This window comes from Euprymna scolopes, chromosome 36 (assembly GCF_053919585.1).
Source record: "Euprymna scolopes isolate OS-2025 chromosome 36, ASM5391958v1, whole genome shotgun sequence".
In the NCBI taxonomy this organism is placed as follows: domain Eukaryota; kingdom Metazoa; phylum Mollusca; class Cephalopoda; order Sepiida; family Sepiolidae; genus Euprymna; species Euprymna scolopes.
Window position 1 is genome coordinate 64,316,767 of NC_136517.1, and position 13,373 is coordinate 64,330,139.

The following is a 13,373-nucleotide window of genomic DNA, read 5'->3' on the forward strand; positions in this document are numbered from 1 at the left end:
GGATGGATCGATTGATAGCGGTTGTAGCATTAGTGAGTACATTTCTGATGTGCTGTAGAAGGAAGCTGCCCCTGCTAATAGTGTTTGTCATTGTAGTAAAAATACTGCTCCTAGCAGGAATTCGAGGGAAAAAAACCATTGCTGGATTTTTCAGGTGGTTACTTCTGTGATATAGAGCTTTTTATATTACTGATACGACACTTGTAATCCGCCACACTACGTGTTAAAAGGATAACGATCCGTTTCTGTTGGAATGCTGATGCCTAAACAGATTTGGCCAATAAACTATCTTCAAACAGAGAAACCACAAATGACAGAACATCAATCTTTTGATGTTGAACGCAAAATAATTCAATTTCAAAATGTGATTAGATGAAATTGATAATCATTATTTTTATGTTATTATTTTATATTATTTCATTTCTCATTTTTATATTATTTCATTTCTCATTTTTATATTATTTCATTTCTCATTTTTATATTATTTCATTTCTCATTTTTATATTATTTCATTTCTCATATTTATATTATTTCATTTCTTATTTTTATATTATTTCATTTCTCATTTTTATATTATTTCATTTCTCATTTTTATATTATTTCATTTCTCATTTTTATATTATTTCATTTCTTATTTTTATATTATTTCATTTCTAATTTTTATATTATTTCATTTCTCATTTTTATATTATTTCATTTCTCATATTTATAATATTTCATTTCTTATTTTTATATTATTTCATTTCTCATTTTTATATTATTTCATTTCTCATTTTTATATTATTTCATTTCTCATTTTTATATTATTTCATTTCTCATTTTTATATTATTTCATTTCTAATTTTTATATTATTTCATTTCTCATTTTTATATTATTTCATTTCTCATTTTTATATTATTTCATTTCTCATTTTTATATTATTTCATTTCTCATTTTTATATTATTTCATTTCTCATTTTTATATTATTTCATTTCTCATTTTTATATTACTTCATTTCTCATTTTTATATTATTTCATTTCTCATTTTTATATTATTTCATTTCTCATTTTTATATTATTTCATTTCTCATTTTTATATTATTTCATTTCTCATATTTATATTATTTCATTTCTCATTTTCATATTATTTCATTCCCAATTTTTATATTATTTCATTTCTAATTTTTATATTATTTCATTTCTCATTTTTATATTATTTCATTTCTCATTTTTATATTATTTCATTTCTCATTTTTATATTATTTCATTTCTCATTTTTATATTATTTCATTTCTCATTTTTATATTATTTCATTCCCAATTTTTATATTATTTCATTTCTAATTTTTATATTATTTCATTTCTCATTTTTATATTATTTCATTTCTCATTTTTATATTATTTCATTTCTCATTTTTATATTATTTCATTTCTCATTTTTATATTATTTCATTTCTCATTTTTATATTATTTAATTTCTCATTTTTATATTATTTCATTTCTCATTTTTATATTATTTCATTCCCAATTTTTATATTATTTCATTTCTCATTTTTATATTATTTCATTTCTCATTTTTATATTATTTCATTTCTCATTTTTATATTATTTCATTTCTTATTTTTATATTATTTCATTTCTAATTTTTATATTATTTCATTTCTCATTTTTATATATTTTCATTTCTCATTTTTATATTATTTCATTTCTCATATTTATATTATTTCATTTCTCATTTTTATATTATTTCATTCCCAATTTTTATATTATTTCATTTCTAATTTTTATATTATTTCATTTCTCATTTTTATATTATTTCATTTCTCATTTTTATATTATTTCATTTCTCATTTTTATATTATTTCATTTCTCATTTTTATATTATTTCATTTCTCATTTTTATATTATTTCATTTCTCATTTTTATATTACTTCATTTCTCATTTTTATATTATTTCATTTCTCATTTTTATATTATTTCATTTCTCATTTTTATATTATTTGATTTCTCATTTTTATATTATTTCATTTCTCATTTTTATATTATTTCATTTCTTATTTTTATATTATTTCATTTCTAATTTTTATATTATTTCATTTCTCATTTTTATATTATTTCATTTCTCATATTTATATTATTTCATTTCTTATTTTTATATTATTTCATTTCTCATTTTTATATTATTTCATTTCTCATTTTTATATTATTTCATTTCTCATTTTTATATTATTTCATTTCTTATTTTTATATTATTTCATTTCTAATTTTTATATTATTTCATTTCTCATTTTTATATTATTTCATTTCTCATTTTTATATTATTTCATTTCTCATTTTTATATTATTTCATTTCTAATTTTTATATTATTTCATTTCTCATTTTTATATTATTTCATTTCTCATTTTTATATTATTTCATTTCTCATTTTTATATTACTTCATTTCTCATTTTTATATTATTTCATTTCTCATTTTTATATTATTTCATTTCTCATTTTTATATTATTTCATTTCTCATTTTTATATTATTTCATTTCTCATTTTTATATTATTTCATTTCTCATATTTATATTATTTCATTTCTCATTTTTATATTATTTCATTCCCAATTTTTATATTATTTCATTTCTAATTTTTATATTATTTCATTTCTCATTTTTATATTATTTCATTTCTCATTTTTATATTATTTCATTTCTCATTTTTATATTATTTCATTTCTCATTTTTATATTATTTCATTTCTCATTTTTATATTATTTCATTCCCAATTTTTATATTATTTTATTTCTAATTTTTATATTATTTCATTTCTCATTTTTATATTATTTCATTTCTCATTTTTATATTATTTCATTTCTCATTTTTATATTATTTCATTTCTCATTTTTATATTATTTCATTTCTCATTTTTATATTATTTCATTTCTCATTTTTATATTATTTCATTTCTCATTTTTATATTACTTCATTTCTCATTTTTATATTATTTCATTTCTAATTTTTATATTATTTCATTTCTCATTTTTATATTATTTCATTTCTCATTTTTATATTATTTCATTTCTCATATTTATATTATTTCATTTCTCATTTTTATATTATTTCATTTCTAATTTTTATATTATTTCATTTCTAATTTTTATATTATTTCATTTCTCATTTTTATATTATTTCATTCCTCATTTTTATATTATTTCATTTCTCATTTTTATATTATTTCATTTCTCATTTTTATATTATTTAATTTCTCATTTTTATATTATTTCATTCCAAATTTTTATATTATTTCATTTCTAATTTTTATATTATTTCATTTCTCATTTTTATATTATTTCATTTCTCATTTTTATATTATTTCATTTCTCATTTTTATATTATTTCATTTCTCATTTTTATATTATTTCATTTCTCATTTTTATATTATTTAATTTCTCATTTTTATATTATTTCATTTCTCGTTTTTATATTATTTCATTCCCAATTTTTATATTATTTCATTTCTCATTTTTATATTATTTCATTTCTCATTTTTATATTATTTCATTTCTCATTTTTATATTATTTCATTTCTTATTTTTATATTATTTCATTTCTAATTTTTATATTATTTCATTTCTCATTTTTATATATTTTCATTTCTCATTTTTATATTATTTTATTTCTCATATTTATATTATTTCATTTCTCATTTTTATATTATTTCATTCCCAATTTTTATATTATTTCATTTCTAATTTTTATATTATTTCATTTCTCATTTTTATATTATTTCATTTCTCATTTTTATATTATTTCATTTCTCATTTTTATATTATTTCATTTCTCATTTTTATATTATTTCATTTCTCATTTTTATATTATTTCATTTCTCATTTTTATATTATTTCATTTCTCATTTTTATATTACTTCATTTCTCATTTTTATATTATTTCATTTCTCATTTTTATATTATTTCATTTCTCATTTTTATATTATTTGATTTCTCATTTTTATATTATTTCATTTCTCATTTTTATATTATTTCATTTCTTATTTTTATATTATTTCATTTCTAATTTTTATATTATTTCATTTCTCATTTTTATATTATTTCATTTCTCATATTTATATTATTTCATTTCTTATTTTTATATTATTTCATTTCTCATTTTTATATTATTTCATTTCTCATTTTTATATTATTTCATTTCTCATTTTTATATTATTTCATTTCTTATTTTTATATTATTTCATTTCTAATTTTTATATTATTTCATTTCTCATTTTTATATTATTTCATTTCTCATTTTTATATTATTTCATTTCTCATTTTTATATTATTTCATTTCTCATTTTTATATTATTTCATTTCTCATTTTTATATTACTTCATTTCTCATTTTTATATTATTTCATTTCTCATTTTTATATTATTTCATTTCTCATTTTTATATTATTTCATTTCTCATTTTTATATTATTTCATTTCTCATTTTTATATTATTTCATTTCTCATATTTATATTATTTCATTTCTCATTTTTATATTATTTCATTCCCAATTTTTATATTATTTCATTTCTAATTTTTATATTATTTCATTTCTCATTTTTATATTATTTCATTTCTCATTTTTATATTATTTCATTTCTCATTTTTATATTATTTCATTTCTCATTTTTATATTATTTCATTTCTCATTTTTATATTATTTCATTCCCAATTTTTATATTATTTCATTTCTCATATTTATATTATTTCATTTCTCATTTTTATATTATTTCATTCCCAATTTTTATATTATTTCATTTCTAATTTTTATATTATTTCATTTCTCATTTTTATATTATTTCATTTCTCATTTTTATATTATTTCATTTCTCATTTTTATATTATTTCATTTCTCATTTTTATATTATTTCATTTCTCATTTTTATATTATTTCATTCCCAATTTTTATATTATTTTATTTCTAATTTTTATATTATTTCATTTCTCATTTTTATATTATTTCATTTCTCATTTTTATATTATTTCATTTCTCATTTTTATATTATTTCATTTCTCATTTTTATATTATTTAATTTCTCATTTTTATATTATTTCATTCCCAATTTTTATATTATTTCATTTCTCATTTTTATATTATTTCATTTCTCATTTTTATATTATTTCATTTCTCATTTTTATATTATTTCATTTCTTATTTTTATATTATTTCATTTCTAATTTTTATATTATTTCATTTCTCATTTTTATATATTTTCATTTCTCATTTTTATATTATTTCATTTCTCATATTTATATTATTTCATTTCTCATTTTTATATTATTTCATTCCCAATTTTTATATTATTTCATTTCTAATTTTTATATTATTTCATTTCTCATTTTTATATTATTTCATTTCTCATTTTTATATTATTTCATTTCTCATTTTTATATTATTTCATTTCTCATTTTTATATTATTTCATTTCTCATTTTTATATTATTTCATTTCTCATTTTTATATTATTTCATTTCTCATTTTTATATTATTTCATTTCTCATTTTTATATTATTTCATTTCTCATTTTTATATTATTTCATTTCTCATTTTTATATTATTTCATTTCTCATTTTTATATTATTTCATTTCTCATTTTTATATTATTTCATTTCTTATTTTTATATTATTTCATTTCTCATTTTTATATTATTTCATTTCTCATTTTTATATTATTTCATTTCTCATTTTTATATTATTTCATTTCTCATTTTTGTATTATTTCATTTCTCATTTTTATATTATTTCATTTCTCATTTTTATATTATTTCATTTCTCATTTTTATATTATTTCATTTCTCATTTTTATATTATTTCATTTCTCATTTTTATATTACTTCATTTCTCATTTTTATATTATTTCATTTCTCATTTTTATATTATTTCATTTCTCATTTTTATATTATTTCATTTCTCATTTTTATATTATTTCATTTCTCATTTTTATATTATTTCATTTCTCATTTTTATATTATTTCATTTCTCATATTTATATTATTTCATTTCTTATTTTTATATTATTTCATTTCTCATTTTTATATTATTTCATTTCTTATTTTTATATTATTTCATTTCTCATTTTTGTATTATTTCATTTCTCATTTTTATATTATTTCATTTCTCATTTTTATATTATTTCATTTCTCATTTTTATATTATTTCATTTCTCAGTTTTATATTATTTCATTTCTCATTTTTATATTATTTCATTTCTCCTTTTTATATTATTTCATTTCTCATTTTTATATTATTTCATTTCTCAGTTTTATATTATTTCATTTCTCATTTTTATATTATTTTATTTCTCATTTTTATATTATTTTATTTCTCATTTTTATATTATTTCATTTCTCAGTTTTATATTATTTCATTTCTCATTTTTATATTATTTCATTTCTCATTTTTATATTATTTCATTTCTCATTTTTATATTATTTCATTTCTCATTTTTATATTATTTCATTTCTAATTTTTATATTATTTCATTTCTAATTTTTATATTATTTCATTTCTTATTTTTATATTATTTCATTTCTCAGTTTTATATTATTTCATTTCTCATTTTTATATTATTTCATTTCTTATTTTTATATTATTTCATTTCTTATTTTTATATTATTTCATTTCTCATTTTTATATTACTTCATTTCTCATTTTTATATTATTTCATTTCTCATTTTTATATTATTTCATTTCTCATTTTTATATTATTTCATTTCTCATTTTTATATTATTTCATTTCTCATTTTTATATTATTTCATTTCTCATTTTTATATTATTTCATTTCTCATTTTTATATTATTTCATTTCTCATTTTTATATTATTTCATTTCTCATTTTTATATTATTTCATTTCTAATTTTTATATTATTTCATTTCTCATTTTTATATTATTTCATTTCTCATTTTTATATTATTTCATTTCTCATTTTTATATTATTTCATTTCTCATTTTTATATTATTTCATTTCTCATTTTTATATTACTTCATTTCTCATTTTTATATTATTTCATTTCTCATTTTTATATTATTTCATTTCTCATTTTTATATTATTTCATTTCTCAGTTTTATATTATTTCATTTCTCATTTTTATATTATTTCATTTCTAATTTTTATATTATTTCATTTCTCATTTTTATATTATTTCATTTCTCATTTTTATATTACTTCATTTCTCATTTTTATATTATTTCATTTCTCATTTTTATATTATTTCATTTCTCATTTTTATATTATTTCATTTCTTATTTTTATATTATTTCATTTCTCATTTTTATATTATTTCATTTCTCATTTTTATATTATTTCATTTCTCATTTTTATATTATTTCATTTCTCATTTTTATATTATTTCATTTCTCATTTTTATATTCTTTCATTTCTCATTTTTATATTATTTCATTTCTCCTTTTTATATTATTTCATTTCTCATTTTTATATTATTTCATTTCTCATTTTTATATTATTTCATTTCTTATTTTTATATTATTTCATTTCTCATTTTTATATTATTTCATTTCTCATTTTTATATTATTTCATTTCTCATTTTTATATTATTTCATTTCTCATTTTTATATTATTTCATTTCTCATTTTTATATTATTTCATTTCTTATTTTTATATTATTTCATTTCTAATTTTTATATTATTTCATTTCTCATTTTTATATTATTTCATTTCTCATTTTTATATTATTTCATTTCTCATTTTTATATTATTTCATTTCTCATTTTTATATTATTTCATTTCTCATTTTTATATTATTTCATTTCTAATTTTTATATTATTTCATTTCTCATTTTTATATTATTTCATTTCTCATTTTTATATTATTTCATTTCTCATTTTTATATTATTTCATTTCTCATTTTTATATTATTTCATTTCTCATTTTTATATTATTTCATTTCTCATTTTTATATTATTTCATTTCTTATTTTTATATTATTTCATTTCTTATTTTTATATTATTTCATTTCTCATTTTTATATTATTTCATTTCTCATTTTTATATTATTTCATTTCTCATTTTTTATCTTTATTTCATTAAACGTTTCATGCATGACTACCAGCTTTTATCTGTTGTCATTTCGTATGTGCTGCCCGCTAGAGTCAGGTTGCCATCAACTAATCTCATGTATGTGTTAAGCAGCCTGCCACGCAGCGATAAACCTTAATGTAGAGCATACTTTGGAAACTGCAATTGTATTTATCTCTCTCCCACGACAGGAAGATGTAACACAAAGGTCAGAAAATAGGATGGGAGAGTCAGCGCTTCCAAAGAAAAGTACTCTGGTCTGTAAATGTGCCTAGGTAGTTTGTGGACATTCCCTGGTAGAGGTACCTCAGGCGATTAGCAATAAACTAACCCCTTCTTAAAGAGAAAAAGTAAAGCTTTAGATGGTGGACTTCCTAGAACTGCACATTACCAGTAACATACCACAACCAACAGGGAAAATGCAATTTCAGAAATCGCATAGATTTTTGGGTTTGGTGCCAAAGGCAAAATGCCAAGATACAGACCATCATTATCTGATGCCTTTCATGTTTTAGGCAACCTACTGCATGGTTTCAAGCATTGAGTTCCATATAATGTGGGGCACATTTTCGAGCATTTCAGAGGACTGATAGTGAGTTACATGTATTGATAGAGGCATCATTGTGTCACACAATTTATCATAACATAAATAAACTACTGAAATAAAATACCGACCAAATATTCCAAAAACCATATTTGAAACCTAAATAAAATTGAACTGACTCATAGGAGGAATGGTGCATATTTTCTAGTGATGATATTTTCTCAAGTAATAACACTTGACTGGATACTCGACCAGACTAAATGAATTCTGGTCTTGGAATCCGATAAGAACAAGAGACCACAAAAATATGGTTAATTGGGGAGAGAAAAATTAATTTTCACAATGTTTGAGAGATAAAGGAGAATTTTAGTTGAATACTCGGATATTTATGTATCTAATATAAAGATTAAAGGCCCCTTAATTTCTGAGACTTTACACTGAACTAAACACACACGCACACACACACACGCACACACACACACACACACACACACACACACACACACACACACACACACACACACACATATATATATATATATATATATATATATATATATATATATATATATATATATATACTAGACTACCCGTAACCCGTTGGGTCAGTATGTTATATTAGCTATGAAATTAATGTATGAGCGTGACACTTGTGACATAAAGAAAATAGTTTTTTGTGACATAACAGAAACATTTCTATGAAAGTATATTAAAATGAAAAAAGAATATAGATAGATTTCTATGAGTCGTTTTGTTTATAATTGTTTATTTTTGATAAAAAAAAACTAACAGCCATTTAATTATAAGTGGTTTGCCATACTTATAGGTAAATGTGTACTGAACAGATACCATAATACATAAAGTTAAATTCAAATTTTGATATATCTTTTAATTTAAACGCGTAAATAAAAACAGACAATTGAGACGCTGAAAACAGGAAAAAATACGTTTTATTGTTGCGTTAATTATTTATGTGTAACGCAAGTTACAATAAACAATTTTCGGGCTTATTTATTTATGTTGGTAGTGTAGAAGAAAATGCATTAATGTTTTTAAGAAAGGTGTATTAAAAAATGGAGAATAAATCAAAAAAATAGGAAGGCGTGGGTAAATCGCCGTTGTAAAATGCTCTTATGGTTGTCAGCGGGTTAAAGTAGATTTATTTGTAAGAAAATTGCGTTAAAATAACTTAAACATAATATGGAAATGAACGATGTAAGAGAAAAAAAAAACAAAAAAGTATTAAAAAAGTTTTTTTTGGATAATGTAAACGCGAAAAAAAAATTGGGTCGCTGAAAACAGTAAAACAATACGTTTTATTGTCGCGTTGATTATTTAGTAAAATATATATCGTATATATGAAACAGGTCAATGATTATATGTATTATTTGTAATCACGTTTTGCGTTTGCTTCCCATATCTTGAAGTTTTTTTTCTAAGGACGTCCGTTTGTTTGAACGAAACCGTTCCAGCGATGTGTGTTTATTTGTTTACGCTGTTATGGGGTTATGTTTGTGTACGCATGCGCAACCGGAAGTCGTAAACCAGATGTTGGATTACAAAACCCGTTACAAGGTCATATATATATTATGACAGCGCGTTCAGGTTGAGAAATCATCAAAAGTGAATCTGTTTCCAAAATCGTATTATAGAAAAAAAAATGTTACGTGTCAGTCACAGAATTATCACGGCCAGGTAGTACTATATCCAAATTCGGAACAATAACTCCGTCGTGGAATATTCCTATAAGATTCACGGTTGACGAAATACCAGGCAATAAAATAATGGAACAACACGGCCATATATATGTATTATACACATTAAATTTTATTGTACATTAAAATTCAACAAACAAACAAAATAACGATAAAAATTGTAATAAAAATAAAAGAAAACATGCAAACAGTGTCCGACGGGCCAAGAAGGAGGGGGGGGCAACGATAATGAAAATAAAACATTGCCTCCTTTCTTTTTTCTTTTTTTAATGTTATTTTCTTTTTTTTCTATGTGAAACAATGGTTAAGTCATATAATGTAAGCAGAAAATATTCAAAATATGAAAAAAAAACAAAAAAAAACAAAAAACAATTCAGTCGATATTTATAAAAGAGTGAGATGATATTGCAAGCTACTTAGCTGTCAGAAAGATACATCAAACTTTCGATCGTTCTTCTTTGCTTATAATTTTTACTTCATTGCATAAGGGTATATGGTTTCTCTTTTCTTTCCATATACGATCAGCCATATATGGAAAGAAAAGGGACTTTTTAATCTCGACACATATAACAGCTTTTCTTCTAACCTTGTTTTTAATGAATGACAAGTCACTACTTTTAAAGGAATTTTGGGTTCGTTACAAAAATCCGTTTTCCATGGTAACAAAAAAAGAAAAAAAGGGGAAAAAGCATATAAAGAAAATTTGTTGGAAATGAGGAACTAATAGAAATGAGGAACTAATAGAAATGAGGAACTAATAGAAATGAGGAACTAATAGAAATGAGGAACTAATAGAAATGAGGAACTAATAGAAATGAGGAACTAATAGAAATGAGCAAAAGAAATACATACCAAAATATGTTTAAAATGATCCAAATTTATTAAAATAAAAGTTATGAATTGCCGTTATTTCCCAAAGTTAGGGTTAAAAAACCCTTAAAGAAACATTTAAAATAAAAAAAAACAAATACAAAAAATGCGACAATTCTTGTAAGAAAGGCTGAAAAGAAAAGAACCTATAAACAACACAAAATAGTTCTTTTCAGTCCTTGTTTTAAGTTCAGTCTTTCTTTTAAATGTTGTTTTCTTCTTTCTCGGAAGGGAATCTCAAACAAAGTCTCGTTGACTTTAAATCGAAGAAAAGAGATAAAATATTTTTCCTTTGTGAAGGCTCAGATCCCTTAAATTCAAAGGAAAGAAAAGAAAACCATAAATTCGCTTATACAAATAAAATAATTCTTACGTCTGTATTTTCAGACTGTCCAGGATGTCGTGTCTTCCTTTCACGGGAAAAATTCTGGTATTAATGGTATTTTTTTTCTTTTAAAATAAAAAATATTGTTCTATGAAGGAAACTTCGGGGGAATTGTCTTCCAAGATGGTCTCTCTCAAGTTCCTTGAACAAAGAGGGAATTTTCTCTCCTGGCAGTCACATGTGCCAATAATCTGCCAATCTTCTTCTCGTCAAGCTGGCGAAATTAATTTCTGTCTTTTACAGAAAGGAAATCCCCAAAACACAACCGGTGTCATCCGCTGGTCTTTTTGAGACTAATTTTCCAGTTGGTAAGACCTTGGCGCCTTTTAATGACTGGGAATGAAATTACGTTGAAAGTTTAGTAACTATCAATGCAGTTCCAAACAAACGTCCTTTTCTAAAGGAGAAAGACCACTAAGATATTTTAATGTCAAAATCTTTTTGACGGAGAACAAAGTAAGCCTCCTCATCGAAGGCCAGGGATGCTCGAACTGACGAAAACGGGCAAACGTCCATTCTTCTTTCCTTATTCACCCCCTCCAGGGGGCGGAAGAGTGGGTGACGGTGACAATGATGATGATGATGATGAAGTGACCTGCAAAAGGCCGGTCAAAGAGTGCGTCCCTTTCACTAAATGTCGAGATGTTGAATGTGTGTATATAAAAAAATAAAGAAATAATTTTTATTTATTAAAATTTCAACCCTTTGTATAGTTTCCCACATTTACATGGGGATCTCATACACTGACATCTTATGTTTTTCTACAAGATGTTTTTTAGAGAATCGAATTGCTCCTCAATACTGTCCTGGTATCATATGGATTACATATTCTTTGAAGTTTTTCCAATTTATATTATACAAACTGTGGTGAGTTTTCGGGTGGTGTCCTTTTGTGTCTGGTTCAGTTTTGTTTTGAGCTGATGTTATACTCTCTGAATAGTTGTTTTGATGGTTTCTGCCAATCTCCTCTTGATTGTCCATTGCTGTTACTACATATTGCTTTTGTTCGGTATTGTATTTACATTCTATGGATGGTGAGAGTTGAAGTTTAGGTATTGTCCAGGGAAAGTTTGTCCTACGTATACAGACAACACAAGCTCCTGAACATTGCAAACCATAAGCACAGCCTGGAACGATAATTTGTTATTATCTTGTATTGTCATCGTGGACTGCATAGATAGACGGATAGAGTTCACATGGTCCAGTAAAGATTGAACATCTTTCTGGTGAGGCCAGAGTATGAACGTGTCATCCATATATTGCAGCCATATTGTTGGCTTTAGTGTTGATCCTAACGCCACTTCCCCCAAATATTACATATATACATTGGCCAGGACAATAGTGATTTCACTGCCACACCCTCTTCCTGCCGATATATATCAGATCCCATCACGAAGTATGCAGCCCTTACACAGAAGGTTAACATCGCCACCATATCGCCAATTAAGATGCAAGTGTACCCCTTCAGTAAATATTTGTAGTCAGCTTATCCGGCACTACATCTAGACTCACCATCTAATTAGAATGAATGTAAGCATTGCTTATTAGCTCCACAAAGTGAGCTGAATTCTTAACGTACGATGGAGATTTGACCATGGTTGGAGTGATTATATCTATGGAATCAGCCTAATTAATGGCATGCTGAATGAACCTCGGGCGTTGATAATAGGCCTCAATGGAATACCATTTTTATGAATCATAGGGAAGCTGTATATGTGTGGTAGCTTGCTGTAATACTAAAGTAGCTCTCTCTATTTTGCAGGTTTTAGACTCCTAACATTTGCATTAGAATTGTCTGCAAGGACTTGT

The 13,373-nt window shown here is 21.9% G+C and overlaps 1 protein-coding gene across 5 annotated transcripts in view; it reads left to right on the forward strand.

Annotated features, from left to right (window-relative positions):
• Positions 1 to 13,373, forward strand: part of LOC145260548 (uncharacterized) — a 127,229-nt gene that overhangs the window by 66,319 nt on the left and 47,537 nt on the right. The gene's annotated exons all lie outside the window — the stretch shown is intronic.